The sequence below is a fragment of the Canis lupus genome, chromosome 29 (assembly GCF_048164855.1).
Source record: "Canis lupus baileyi chromosome 29, mCanLup2.hap1, whole genome shotgun sequence".
In the NCBI taxonomy this organism is placed as follows: domain Eukaryota; kingdom Metazoa; phylum Chordata; class Mammalia; order Carnivora; family Canidae; genus Canis; species Canis lupus.
In genome coordinates, this window is record NC_132866.1 from 12,521,745 (window position 1) to 12,536,548 (window position 14,804).

General features: G+C 37.8%; 1 long non-coding RNA gene across 2 annotated transcripts in view; it reads right to left on the minus strand.

The window, feature by feature from the left end:
* Window positions 1-14,804, minus strand: part of LOC140620794 (uncharacterized) — a 39,960-nt gene that overhangs the window by 14,242 nt on the left and 10,914 nt on the right. For both annotated transcript variants that reach the window (XR_012020495.1, XR_012020496.1), the window contains exons 3-4: window positions 9,698-9,848; window positions 8,202-8,445 (exon numbers count right to left, since the gene is read on the minus strand). This is a non-coding gene — a long non-coding RNA (uncharacterized lncRNA). The remainder of the gene's footprint in view (window positions 1-8,201; window positions 8,446-9,697; window positions 9,849-14,804) is intronic.

A 14,804-nucleotide genomic window follows, 5' to 3' on the forward strand; every position in this document is an offset into this window, starting at 1 on the left:
CATCACGCTCCTTGCAGTGTGTCTGCTTCTCCTGCCTATGTCTCTGCCTCTCTCTGTGTGTCTCTCATGAATAAATAAATAAAATATTTAAAAATAAATAAATAAGTAAAATAAAATGAAATAAAATAAAATCCTTCTGTTAATTCCAACCACCAGGTTATCTCAATGCCAGTCTCTACTGATTGCCTTTGGTCTCACATTTTCTTTTTTCCTTCAGGTGCTTAGTGTTTTAGATGACATCCAATAAATTGTGAATGATATATTGCAGAGCCTCTGGATTCTGTTGTGTTCCTCTGAAGGGCACTGATTTTTTTTTAAAGGAGTCAGCTATCTTAATGACCTCACATTCAAACTGTTTTTCTTGTAGTTGGTAGCAACAGAAATCTCCGTTCAGTTCTTTTAGCCTTAGCAGGGCTGCTTGCACACATGCTTGGGTTGTCAGTAATGATTTGTATAGAGTTTATACACAGAACCCATTGCCTCCCTTCTTTGGCTCTCTTCTTTGCACGATTCTCCCACACTTTCCAGTTACTGTAATCACCTTGAACTCTATCTCCTGGCTCTTTATGCCAGGGAGACTACAGGATTTTTATCCAAATTCTAGTCACTCCTATTTGGCACAGACTGAGTCTTCCTTTCTGGTGAAAAAACAGTAACAATGGGAAACTTGCCCATTGTCATTGCCTTCTCCAAATGCAGACTCCTCCTGTATTTCCCTGCTAGTGCCTTTGGACAGCTGCTTTTTATATTTTGTCCAGATTTATAGCTGTTATGTGCAGGAGGATTACCAGAAGCCAGAAGCCTATTCCATTTCTTTGAGTTTGCTTGTATCTCATGGGTTGTTTCTTCTTCTGCTTTATTATTTATCACTCTTTCCTCCTGGGCCCCAGCACAGCTCTTCTGGTGCCCAAAGTCTCACCGTCCTTTCTGAAGCAGTTCCAACAGACCTCATCTTTCTAGTTCCAGAGGCTCAAATCCAATCCAAGGAGCCAGACAGGAGATGAGGATAAGCTATCAATGACCTTGTCTTAGACCACACTTTAGCATTTTTTTCAGAGCAGCATAGTTTGTAGACCTGGAGTTGTTTATTCAACTCAACAAATATTTACTGAGTGTCTATAAAGTGCAGGGCTCAGCTTTTGGCCTTTTGGATACATTGCTAGACAGAACAGTTGAATATCTTTACTTATTTGGGGGAGTAACATTATGAACAGGAACACAGACAACAAGCAATAGCTGTCATTGATAAACAGGATAGTATGTTAGCAGGTGGTAAGTGGCCACCCAGGTTCTCATCCTCAAGCAGTTTGGGCTCTGGGGAATCACAATCATGTCAACATCTTCATTTCTCTTAACTTTACTAAGCTGTTTGAGTTGTTTGCCCAGAACTAAGAATTAGGCAGTGAGCACTTGGTGGCAGCTGTTGCAGTGATTCCTTTTCACCACTGAGTGGGAAAAAGAATGAAAGAAGCTAGAGAGTGATTGCAAAAGGACAGATGGCAAAGGAAAAACTATTATTCAATGATTACTAAATTCAACCTAATCTCACTTTCCATGAGATCTCTTTTACTTTTAGTGCAAAGTCACACAATCAGGTGGGACAATTTCATCACAGGGTGGTTGTTTGGTGCCTAGAAATTGAGAAAGAATTGCGTTTTTTTTGGCACTTGATTTTAAGTATGTGTGTTTTGTATATGTACTTTATTTTCACTAATAACTATTTTTTCATTTTTACATATATTGTATGTAATATATATGTATATATGTGCATGTATATCCTACTTGCATTAATACCTATATACAGCTTTTTCATATTTATTGTGTGTGTATATTATATATAAAATATACATGTTACATATAATAATATATATAGTATACAATATATATATTACATTATATTATATCATAGGCCTTTAATAAGCCATTTTAAAAATCTTTTTGTGGTATGGTCTCCATGAATGGTGATTTTCCTCATATATTTGCTATCATCATCATCACTGCTCACATTTAATAAGCTTACCATGTTACATTTCGTGTGCTAGTGTTTTGGGGTATGTAGTACTCACAGTAACCCTATCGAAGTAGATACTATCATTATTCCTATTTTACAGATAAGGAAGCTGAAGTGTAAAGAGGTTAACTCACTCAAGTTGGAACTAGGATTTTTTAAAATAATTTTATTTATTCATGAGAGACACAGAGAGAGAGACAGAGACACAGGCAGAGAGAGAAGCAGCCTCCATGCAGGGAGCCCCACGTGGGACTTGATCCTGGGACTCCAGGACCATGCCCCGCGCCAAAGACAGATGCCCAACTGCTGAGCCACGCAGGCATCAATTTATTTATTTGAGAAAGAGTATGCCTGCATGTGCTCACACAAGCTGGGAGAGGGGCAAAGACAGACGGAGAGAGAGAATTTCAAGCAGATTCCCCACTGATCATGCATCCCAATGTGAGGCTCAATCTCTTGAGCGGGTGATCATGACCTGAGCTGAAACCAAGAGCCGGACACTTAACTGACTGAGCCATTCAGGCGCCTCATGAAACTAGGATTTTTGTCAGTTTTGACTGACAAAGCCATTCTTTTTTAACCAGAGTCAGCAAACTTTTTCTGGAAAGGGCCACGTAATAAATATTATAGGCTTTGTGGGCTATACAGTCTGTGTTGCAACTACTTAACTGTGCTGTTGTAGTGTCAAAGCAGTTAGAGACAACATATAAACAAATGGGTATGGCTCTCTTCTGATAAAACTTATGAAAGGACAATTTGGAAAGGATTTGGCCTACAGGCCATAGTTGACCTGTCTCTACTCTCAACCACCAGGCTCCATTGCCTTTGTGATACAAAGATTCAGATGAAAACTGGAAGTTCTTCCTCTCTCCTGCTTCACAAAGGCATGTCACTTGACTATTCTGGGCCTCAATCCCTTAGTTCTTTGTGAGAACAGAGAAGTTTGACTGACCCTGTGGCTCTGAAATCTATAATTCTGGGTTTTTACGAACTAAGCTCAGCTATAAGGAGTGGACAGAGCCACCCAGAGTCAATGGGTGGGTAAGCCAGATCTGACATTTGGGGAATTCTAAATGTTAGTATGCATCAGATGCAATGCTAGATACTTGACAAGGCTTATTTCACTCACAATACCCTTGTGTGGGTAGGTGCAGTACTCTGGGGTGGAGGAGGAGAACCACTGGCTGTCAGTACCCAGATGGTTATAGGCAAGGGTCTCTCAGGTCAATACCTTGCCTGGGAACCTGGCAGGTCTAGAAACAAGGTATCATTAGTATGTCCAGTGATGTCAAAATCAGCTACTAAATTAATAGGCCATTTGCTCTAATGCATAGGCTGGAATATCAATTTCTTCACTTATCTGGGAGTATTCACATCCAATAAGGTAGGAAAGTTGGTTCAACAAGCATTTCTTGAACACCCAACATGTGCTAAGGCCTCCAGAACAGAGATAGGAAAGAGGACATGGACTTTGCCTATGTGAACCTTCTGACTTGGTCACTGTATGCCTCTCAAGGATGTGAGGAGTGTGGGGTAGAGATGGATCAGGGGCCATTTGAAAGTGGATTGCACCCCAGTATGGACCTACTCTTTGAAGAGCACTCATCTAGAATCTACCTATAGGATAGAAAGAAGGATATTAAACTGGCTACCCAGGAGCCCATCAGTCCTTGCTTGGCCCCAGCTTCTTTGGAGAGTTCGGACAATAATAACAGCTCATATATACTGAACACTCACAATGCAGCCAGTATTGTGTCCTAAGTACCTTACACACATGACCTTACAACTGAATCCGAATTTCCGAGTGTGATGGTGTAAGGTTCCCATAATGCAGCCCCAATATAGGGTTCTATTTTTCTCTCCTCTACATGTACCCTTATCTGAAGCCATAGTGCATTACTGTACATCGCTTTTATTTCCAGCTTCATATGACACAATCTTTTCCACTTGAATTGCCTTTTCCAATTCAGCCTATCATAATGCTGGCCATCCTTCTGGGCCTACCTTGCATATTAACCCTTCCTTGAAAATTTTCCATGGGGAGAATCTCTCTTATGAACACCAACAAAACTTTGTATCTCATTCAATAGCGTTTAAACTGCCTTAAAAAAATACCTGGTCTTAATGCTCTTAGTTCTGGTTACAAAAATAAGACATTGCTCATTGTAAATAATTCAAACAATAAAGGCAATTTTTGCAAACATGTTACAATCCTCTTACTATTTTAAGTTCCTTAGGGACAAGGACTGTGTTTTAGTTATCTTTATATCCCTCCAGAATCTTTCAGAATGCCTACCTCAGGCTTGAGTCATAGTAAAAACAAAGTAAACGTATATGTGAATGATTACTCCTATACCTAGGACTTTTATAGCTAAACTGAGAGCTGATTTTCAAAACTTAGGTGAGATTTATGGTCAGTGATGTCACTAACATGTCTATATTCTTAATATTATAATACTTCTTCTTCAAGAATTTACTAATGGGGCACCTGGGTGGCTCAGTGTTTGAGCATCTGCCTTGGGCTCATGATGATCCCAGGGTCCTGGGATCAAGTCCCACATTGGGTTCCCCACAGGGAACCCACTTCTTCTTCTGCCTATATCTCTGCCTCTTTCTCTGTGCCTCTCATGAATAAATAAATAAAATCTTTTTAAAAATTTACTAACAAAATCATTTTGTTGCTAGATTAGTGAAACGTCTGTGCTTTCTTGGAGCATGGGCCAAATCCATCTCTGATCATCTGTTATTGCTAGAAATTCTACTGCCTCTATCTTCAGACCACTTTAGAGATGAATTATTTAATTCATCCTGAGAACATTTCAGTACTCAGGATGTTCACCTTTCAAAGTTCCTCAGATATCTGTGAGAATTTGTGAGTGAAAATATTCTTGGGTTATAGGTCTTAACTTCATTGAAAATTGACTGCACATTTTTATCATTAAATCATGAGCATCACAGATGACTTTCACATTTCTGCTGAAGGTATGTTTCTTATTAGGCTAAAGCTTTTCAGCCTGTACAATTAATGGTTCATAGCACACTAGGGAACATTTATTAATTTTCATTTTCCTTGTTTTTCGAAGGTTATGAAGGCTGTAGGTTCTAAGTTGGAGTTACTGAAATTTTAAAAGGTATAAATAGGTAAATATTATGGTTCCTGGAAAAGTGAGACTTTTTTCTTTTAAGCATGTGATTAATATGACTAATAAAAATGTCATCAACCTTCCCTGCCAGGGTCATGCAGTTAGAAAGACATTTTGTATATGCGCGTGTGGTTTGCCTTCCAGATCTAACAGGATATTTTAAGAGAATGCTTAAGATAAGAAATACTTTTAAAAAAGCAGATGCTTGATTCTTTGTTGGTCTTATACAATAATTCTAAATGGAATGTAGCACCTCCCTACGCATTTACTAAATACTTTTCTTGACTACATTTGGCGGCTTATGTCAGCATTTGAGATGCAGAGAATCTTTCCCTCTTGTCAGATGACTTGACACAAATACTATTCTTTTTTGCAGGATACAGTCCTGAAAGGCAGACCTCCTTCCCACACTTTAGTAGATAGATTACTGATTTTATATCTTCATTCAATTTCATTCACGAACCACTCTCCTAAGTAGTCATTTCCTCTTACTTAGAGTTCATGATATTGGTTATATACAGTAAAATATTTAATTTGGGCATATGTCAAATGGCAGTTTTTAAACACTTATAGCAAGATTTGGTTTACATGCCACATAGTTTGCCCATCTGAAGTGCACAACCAGTGGTTTTTTAGTCAGTTCACAGATGTGCGCAATCATCACCATGGTCTAATTTTCAAACATTTTCCTCACCCTAGAAAGAAATCCTGTGTTCATTGGCAGCCACTTCTCATCTACACTTCACCTGAGCCCTAGGCAACCACTAACCTATTTTCTGTCTCCATAGATGATGTAGTATTTTTTAGAACAACTTTTAATTATCTAAAAATTTTGGTGATTTTGAGACATTATTTAAAGCTCATACAGGGGATCCCTGGGTGGCTCAGCCGTTTAGTGCCTGCCTTTGGCCCAGGGTGTGATCCTGGAGTCCCGGGATCGAGTCCTGCATCGGGCTCCCAGCATGCAGCCTGCTTCTCTCTCTGCCTGTGTCTCTCTCTCTCTCTCTGTGTGTCTCTCATGAATAAATAAATAATCTTTAAAAAAAATAAAACTAATACAGTCAATACAATCTCCAGCTAATGACATTTTTTCTTTATCTTCCTATCATTTTTATCTTTAAAATGAAACATCTGTCTGGTTTGCAATAATTTCAGATCCATTGGTAGTTCAGTTTACCTGTGCTGCCCTTCCTCTTGGTTGGTACTTGTAAGAGTTCTATATCTCTACCTACACCAATGTAGAAATGCTAAGTTAGAAAAATGGCAAATCCTTAAATGGTGAGCATAAAGCACATTTGGAAAAGAATATCTCAAACTACTGTATTTTCCTTCCTTTTCATTCTCCAGTTCCTCCCCAACACCCCCCCCCCAACACACACACACAGTGAGTAGTCATGGTCACATATGGTGGAAGATGCTAGTGACTTTATTAAGTGACAACCAGAAGTAGTAATACATGTCCAGTATTGATATATTCTTCTGCATGCTATAAAAATAACATGTGTTGTATATTTTGATTGCATATACATATGGTTTATTTCCAAATCATAGTGGGAGTCACAGAGCATTCTCCAGAGGTTAGAAGTGCAAACACAGAAAACAGAAACGTATAAAACAGTATTCTAGGTCGATGCTTGTTTCTACTAATTTTATTCAAGGCATTATCAGAAAACCTGGAGGTCATTCATCTAGTCACTCATTCTTGCACTACCTATTTATTGATTAAAGATGATGTAAAGCACAAGGCCCCAAGTAATAAGGGACACCTAAATTTGGCTTTCTTGGGAATGTTGCCCAACCACAACACATCAAAGGGAGGGCTGTCTTCTCAGAAGGAAGGAGCTCAAAGAATCATGCATCTTTTCCTTTTTTTCTTGAAAAACCACCGCCTATATTTTTCAGGAAAATTCAGCATAATTGGTGTATACCCATCTTTTTAGGTGAATTAGGCCTTAACTGACAGATAACCCATTTTGTTCTAAAATTCAACAAACTCTTGGAAAATCTTATTCCAGACAATCTTTTGAATATGTCATTTGCCATTTATATTTGATGGCCTTAAGCAAAAAAAAAGAAAAAAGTTATAAAAAGGTATTAATGCAAGTAGATAATAAAGCTGCATTCTATAAATCTATAGCAGCTTACAGTAATCATTAAAGCATGCAAAAGTCTTTCATCTATTCAAAAATATGCAGTGCACAGAATGTCTGCTAAGGTGCATGACAAGTCAGAGTTAAATATATATTAATAAATGAATTAGCTTCATAAATAATAGCCATAATGACATTTTAGGAGACAATAAGTCTGAGGATTGTCAGAAAACGGTTGATGTATGAGCTTCACGTCTCAGTGATTCTTCAAAATGAATAGGCTTTGCGAGAGAGTTCAGACCCGCGACCAGCCTATTTCCTTGAATAATTTACTTGTTGTCAATTTGTACAGCCACATTACACATGCAAATTGTGCTGCCTGTGCAAACAGCACTTGGAGATGATAAAAACAAATTTACGAAGGCTATAGAAGAAGGATTTATTTCACTTTCTCACCCAGGTCAAGCAATACATGCATCTGATGATTGTGTGTACCCAATTTTGTTGTAATTATATCAGCAAATTATTCCTTATAATCTTATTATTTTTAGCAGTCTCCTTGTGCTTGGGATAATTAGCTTTCTTCACTCAGTGTAAAAACAATTCAACTTGCCAGCCAGGCAGGGCAGAGCTCCATTATCTGTTTTGGGTTTAAATTTATTCCCTATATTCTTGGACACTTTGTGTAAATTAAAAATTTCATAGTCCCTAATACTGTACACGCTGTTCATTCAGTGATGAATTAAGGCCCCTAAACCTCTCCGTTTGCTATTAGATATCTCACCCACTTTATATGTTAATCTGTGCTAATGAATTCCACAACCCCTAGCCACAGCGAGATGACTAAAATTATTACCACTTACAGAGATATGCCTTTTTCATTTAAAGTTCAATTCAAATTGCTCCCATAAACAGTCTGCCACACAAAGATACCTCCTATAAAGGAGAGTTACTTACCTCTAAGTAGAGTTCTCTGAAGGTAGTATTATCTTGGGATGCACATTCCTAGGTCACGTGCCCTCAGGTCTCTGACGTGGGTTGGGGGAGAGAATTCATAGCTGATAGGTAAGACTTTCTTTCCTCCGGGCACTTCATTAGCTCTGTGTCCTATATTCCTGAGGGTTCTTTGTGGCACACCCCTTCACACAACCAATCCCTTCTTCGCAGAACATGCCCCAAGTGAAGTAGTAGGGCAGTGTAACTACCAAAAGAGAGTTGAGAGACTAGTTACCTACCATAAACAATTGCTGATGATCAAGAAGCACATTTTCTGTCTTCACAGATGATACCTATAAAATGATGCACCTGGTAATTGGGGAGGAAAATCTAGTTTTTTAAAACATATCATATGAAATTGAAAATCTCTATTTCCTTTTTACATAAATAACATTTTTACTGCAGAAACAACACATTCTCATTATGGGAGAATTAGCGTAAACCAAAAGAATAAAAATCACACATGTTCCCACCCATAGTCTCACCACCCAGTGACAAGTTCACTAGCGTACAGTGTCTATTTTTACAGACAAGTTCAGTACCTACATACCCTCACAATGGCAACAAAATCACTAATTTCCTCGTGTTCCTCTTCAACCCATTCCAATGAGAGGCTCTAGGACAGGACAGGAGCCTGCCCTATTTGCCCCTGTCTCTGACGTAACTCATTTTAAGAATGTTATTTGTTGTCTTCTTGTAAAATTGAGTGGTTCCTAGAGTTTCAGGTGCTGAGCCCTCTGCCTCTGCCACCCACTTTTCCTCAGCAGAACATTCAAGCAAGTTCTCACCCAGCTTTAGCTCTAAGATGCTCTTGGTGATTACCAACTCCCAAAATAGCCTTCCACAAACAGTACAGCAAGGCACAATCTGAAGGCAGGTTTTTGTGCCAGACAGCACCATATTTTGTATGCGTGAGCGTCCTATGGGTATGGGTGGTGCCCCGCATTACACTGCTGCTTCTACTGTTGAGGAAGTGGGCAGGGCAGGTGCTGTCATTCCTGTCTCACAGATGAGAATATCTGAGGTCCAAGAGGTAAAGCAACTTGCCTGTGAGAAGGTAATTAGTGCCCAGGTCTATGTGAGTCCAGAACAAAGTGTGCTTCTATTCCATTCTTGCTCTTAATTTTCCCAGTGGCATTGGGACTTAGGGTGCCTGGTGTGTTTTCAGGATTTCTTCCTAAAGACAGATCATTTACAAAGGCCAACCTTTTGGGAGTCTTTTTGGTTAGAAATTCAGAGCTTCATACATGATTTTATTTTGAAGTTCCTTAATTATTTATTACCCTGAGAAGACTATTTACATAGAGCAAATACAGTGTTTTGCTTCAGGAGAGTTTATAAGGGTCTCCCTTTTCTAGTATCCTCTGTTTAAAAGTCAAAACAGCTCCTTGGAAATGAGATTTTTTTCATCCATGATTAAGAAAATACTCACAGATTAACTTAATTCAATATCACACCTGGATGTAGCATGACTAGGGCTCAGTCTGAACCCTTCCTCACTCCGTTTGCTCTTCTGTTTTTGCCACGGGGTCACCGCTCACAGCAATACCCACCAAGCAGTTAGGATGGCATATTACATGCGACATTCAGTATGGGAGGAGCATCAACCTAGAGCAACAATTTAATGTGTCATTTAAAACTTTGAAACCATCACATGAATGCTAGATTGCACAGCCTGCTGTTAACCTGAGTTAATATTTGGCAGAGCCAGATGTACATCTCCTAACATCTAATCTCACACAAAGTGTGATAGGTTCTTTAGCTGATAAAAACCAAATGCACTTTAATTCAGCATCTTCTCTGCAACACAGTGTGTTCACCTAATTGTCTCATCTAACTTATGAATCACAAATGTGTGAGTTTGGCTTTAGCAAGACTAAGCCCAGAAAATGTTAGGTAGAAAGGGTTGGTATTCTGTGCCTCAAACTTTTTTCCAGGAGTGTCTCCTCCCATCTTCCTCCCTCTGACCCCGCTCCTTCTTCCTGGGTGCCCTGTGGTCTGCTAGTGCTCCTTCCCCTGTTAAATACCCGCTGTCCTGACACCAGCTGGTCCTTCCATCACAAAGCAGTGCAGGTAACTAATAAAACTTCCTGACTTTTCATTTCCAAGGTTATCTTCATCTTGAGTGGAGCAAATCCTGGCAAAAATATTTAGAGACCAGGTAAACATTTCCAGGGACCACCAAATAATGCGACTTAGTTCAAAGTTCTTGGTGATGAGTGATAGTTCACTTGTAGAATTGTTGACTGTTATGTGGAAGATCTGCTTCCTTCACTGGTCCATGTGACAACTTATTCTCTTTTTGGGAGGAATAGTTCACTCATATACAAAATAAAGGTAATGAAGAAATCTCTCATAATTGCTGTGATGATTTAATTACGTACTATGTGTAAAAGTAGATACTGGCATTTAGGAGGTACTCTTCGTTTTTTCGGTATTCTCGCCTTTTTCAACCTCTTCCTCTTCTTCATAGAAGAAGAGACACGGCAGAGAAGACAACACAGAGAAGAGGTTGGAAATCAAGTGATCTTGGGCTTAGATCTAGTTTCTGCTATGTGATAGTGGGCACATAACCTTTCTGAACTTTAATTTCCTTCAGTATAAAATAGGGATTATACAAGTATCTCATCCTGTTCTATTAAGTAAGAAAATACATATGTGGTGTTTAACAAGGTGTTTTTCAGGGATGTATTAATGAGTTATTGCTGTTGATGCTAATAAAGGCATACATACCATTTGAAGTCAACAGCACAGTTTTCTAAATACTGCCTCTTATAGTCTCTTAACTAAATATGATGGCAGCTTGTTTGCACTTAAGTAGTAAGAGTTTCTAGGTTTATGAACCATAAATACCATCTCCTTTATATGAATATTTTCCCACTATCCAAAACAAACAACAGCAACAAACCCACAATAGTATTATTTGGGGAAAACATTCCAATGAAGTGCTAGGGAGGTGCTAGTGAGTAGGTGGTTACCATAAAGAAAGCTTGAATATGTGGGAAAGTATGAGGTATATGTTAGTAAGACTTCAATGAACAGAAAAGTAGAAAAAAGAAAATATAGAAAATCTGTTTGAAGCAAAATTGTGGACAAAGTTCCTTGAGTTTCTTTTTATTTAAAAAATTAGAACACTTTGGAGTCCAATGGTCGCTTCTAAGTAGCTGACATGGCTTGCTAAAGCTACTACCCAGCAAAGGCTTGCTACTTTTTCTGGAAGGGAATTCCTGCCTTTTGTAACTTAGTATGCAAGTTGTTCCCTGCCTCTCAGATTGCATTCCTCAATCAAAGGGATACCAAAACTGCTTTGCTCAAAGGAAAATCAATTTTAATTTTATATGACTAATTTTCACAAAACTATAGATAATAGCAGTACAAGGATAAGAATATAAAAGTAGCGACAGAATCAAGACAAAACAATTAAAAGGAACACAGAGAGGGCTCCCCTCTTGAGCATCTAGTCTAAGTGAAAAGAAGAAAAAATTCTAGGATGAAACGGACCAGTTTATGACTGCTTGCTTTCACATAAAAAATCTAAAAAACTCCAAGTCTTTTCACTCTACCAATTTCCACATACATAAGAATAATATTGGGACAATAAATAAATAAATAAATAATAAATAAATAATTTTTAAAAATCCTATTGGGAGGAGAATTAGAAAACTTTAAAAATTATTTTTTCTCTTGGCATCTTTAAAGCTCCATTGCCATTTATGATTATATTATAATATATCAGATAATTGCCTTTATATCAGCAACAAAGAACCCAAAGCATATACCATACTGAAGTAATGATGGTCATCTACAACCTAGTTCTGGATGCTTTCCTTACACTCCCTGAGTTTTACTTCTTTCTTGTGTAAAATCTGTTGCCAAATCCTGGATGTTTGTAACCTCTTTTTCATATTTTTCTTGAAAGAGAAAGCATGGTTTTTGTTTTCAGGTTCAGTGCTACTGCAAGCACTTGTCACCCAGGTCATTGTTCAGCCTGGTCACCGGCTTCCCGGTGACAGCCTACATACCTCCATTAGCCGCCTTTAAAGCCCACCATGGTTTGATCTTTAGTCAACTTTTCTGTGTTTTTTTTTCTGATGATGAAACAGGTTCAGGTTTAAGAATTTTAAGACATTTAAGATTAAGAAGTTTAAAACATTGAACATAGTTGCGTGTATCTTTGTGCAAAGTCTAATGTCTTACTTTTAAACCAAGTTACTCTTCCCTAAGCTAACCTAAATTTCCCTAATGTGAATTTCTCTATCAGATACACTTATTAAATTCCTTATACCCTCCTAAGACCAGCATATAGCCTTCCTTTACCAAGAAAGTCTCCTGCCATACCTATCTGATTGTATTATCTCCTACTAATTGCAATCATAACACTTTGTTCTAATCTCAAGGTAGCACTTACCATTGTCTGCTTCATATTGAGGTTATTTACATCTATCTCCCCACTAGCTTTTGGGTTCTTGGATAGCAGGGAGCATGTCTTATCTGTCTTATGTAAGTATCTTTCCCTTTCATCCTAAAACAGGATTTCTCACAGTGCTTTGCATCTAATAGATATTAAATCAGTATTGGATGAATTAAATTAAAACTCCATTTTAAAATAGAATAAAGTGGGTTTCTGTGTTTTTGAAAGAAATTTCAGTGTTTTCTTTCAGTCCCAATGACAATTTTTATGAAAAGATAGCAATTATTAACTAAACATTCCTATATATAAGAATTTTTCTCAATAAAAACATATTTTGTATACATTCTGAATGTACTCCATATAGGTAAGGAAAAATCTATGCTATGTTTACTCATTATTCATCATTTAAATATTTACCAGGAGTTCAGTATATGGTACTGGAGGGCACGCAACATTTTGAGGTGGTGCCAAGCAAAAAGCGTCAGTCCTTGATCTTAAAGACTATGACCTAAAATGAATAAACTCTAACAACAACAATAGTAAAATTCTATGAGAAACACAAGGATGTTTAAGAACATATGCACCTATAGGAATTAGAAATGCTTCCAATTCCAGCCATGGCCAAGTAAGCTCTGTCTGACTAATCTTTCCACTGATAATAACTTGAGACTCTGGAAGAGGTAAGATAATTTCTTGAAGGCACTAGAGAGTGAATGAAAGCAGTCAGATACTAGTGAGGTTGGTTACCTGGAAGAAAAAGATTTCAGGAGAAGTTTAAGTTTGTTTTACAGCTGTTATCCTGAGAGAAGGCCATAGTCAGATCTGTGTAGGAAGTTTAGATATTGAACAGAAGTCTGGTCTTACTGGGTCAATCACAGTTACTAGGAAGTAAAAGGGAATCTTGAAAAGAAGTGAAATATAGAGGGTAAGCCTAAATTCTACACATAAACTATGCTGTAGTCTCTGGATGACCCTTGAACTCTGCAAGTGAAGGGCAGACTCCAAGCAGCCCAGCTAACCTAAAATCAGTGAGCTTATATTTGGGCTTCCGCCTACCATGGGGAGATGGAGCTTGTACTCTGGGCTCAGCCATTGAACTGCTTATTTGTTTTTTTTTGTTTGTTAGTTTGTTTTGAAGGGGTTCTTTGGAGGCACATAATATAGCCTAGAGTTTCCACAATATATCATACACAATTTCCAGGATGCAATCCAAAATTCTTATATAAATAAATAGGAAAACATGAGCCATTTAAAGAGAAAAGAAAATCAGTGGAAATCAATCTTGAAATGACCCATGTTTGAATAAAGGAATAAGGATTTTAAAATAGTTATGCTGAAGGATTAAAAGGAAAATATAGTGAATAAAAACATGGGAAGCATCAGTCAAGAGATCTAAACTATAAAAAAGAACTAAATAAAAATTTTGGAAGAGAAAAATAAAATACATAAAATAAAAAATTTGTTATATGGCTTATCAACATCATGGATATGTCTTAAAAGAGAACCAGACAACCTGAAGATATACCATTATAAATGATATAATCTGAAAAACAGAGACAAAGATTGTAATAAATGTTCAAAGCCTCAGGTTCCTATAGACCAATAACAAAATGAGGAGTAGAATGAGAGAATGTATGAGAAAAGACTATTTGAAGAAATAATGGCTGTAAACTCTCCAAATTTGGTTAAAGATGCAGATTTTCTAGTTTAAGAAGTTCATTCAGCTCCAAGCAAAATATGCAAATATAAACTGCACATCTAGAAACATTACAGCCAAACTGTTGCAAACCAGATAAAGAGACAATCTTGGGGCACCTGGGTGGCTCAGTGCTTGAGCGTCTGCCTTTGGCTCAGGTTGTGATCCCAGGATCCTGGGATCCAGTTGCACATCAGGTTCCCCGCAGGGAGCCTGCATCTTCCTCTGCTTATGTCTCTGCCTTTCTCTCTGTGTCTCTCATGAATAAATAAATAAAATCTTTTTTTTTTTCTTAAAGAGACAATCTTTCAGGCAGCTGAGAAAAGTGACACATTTCATACTGGAGAACAGTAGTTTGATAGACCTCTAACCTCTCATCAGAAACAACAGAAGCTAAAAGCAGGGGAACAATATTTTTTAAAATAATGAAAGAAAAAATCTAGAAAAAATATCCTTT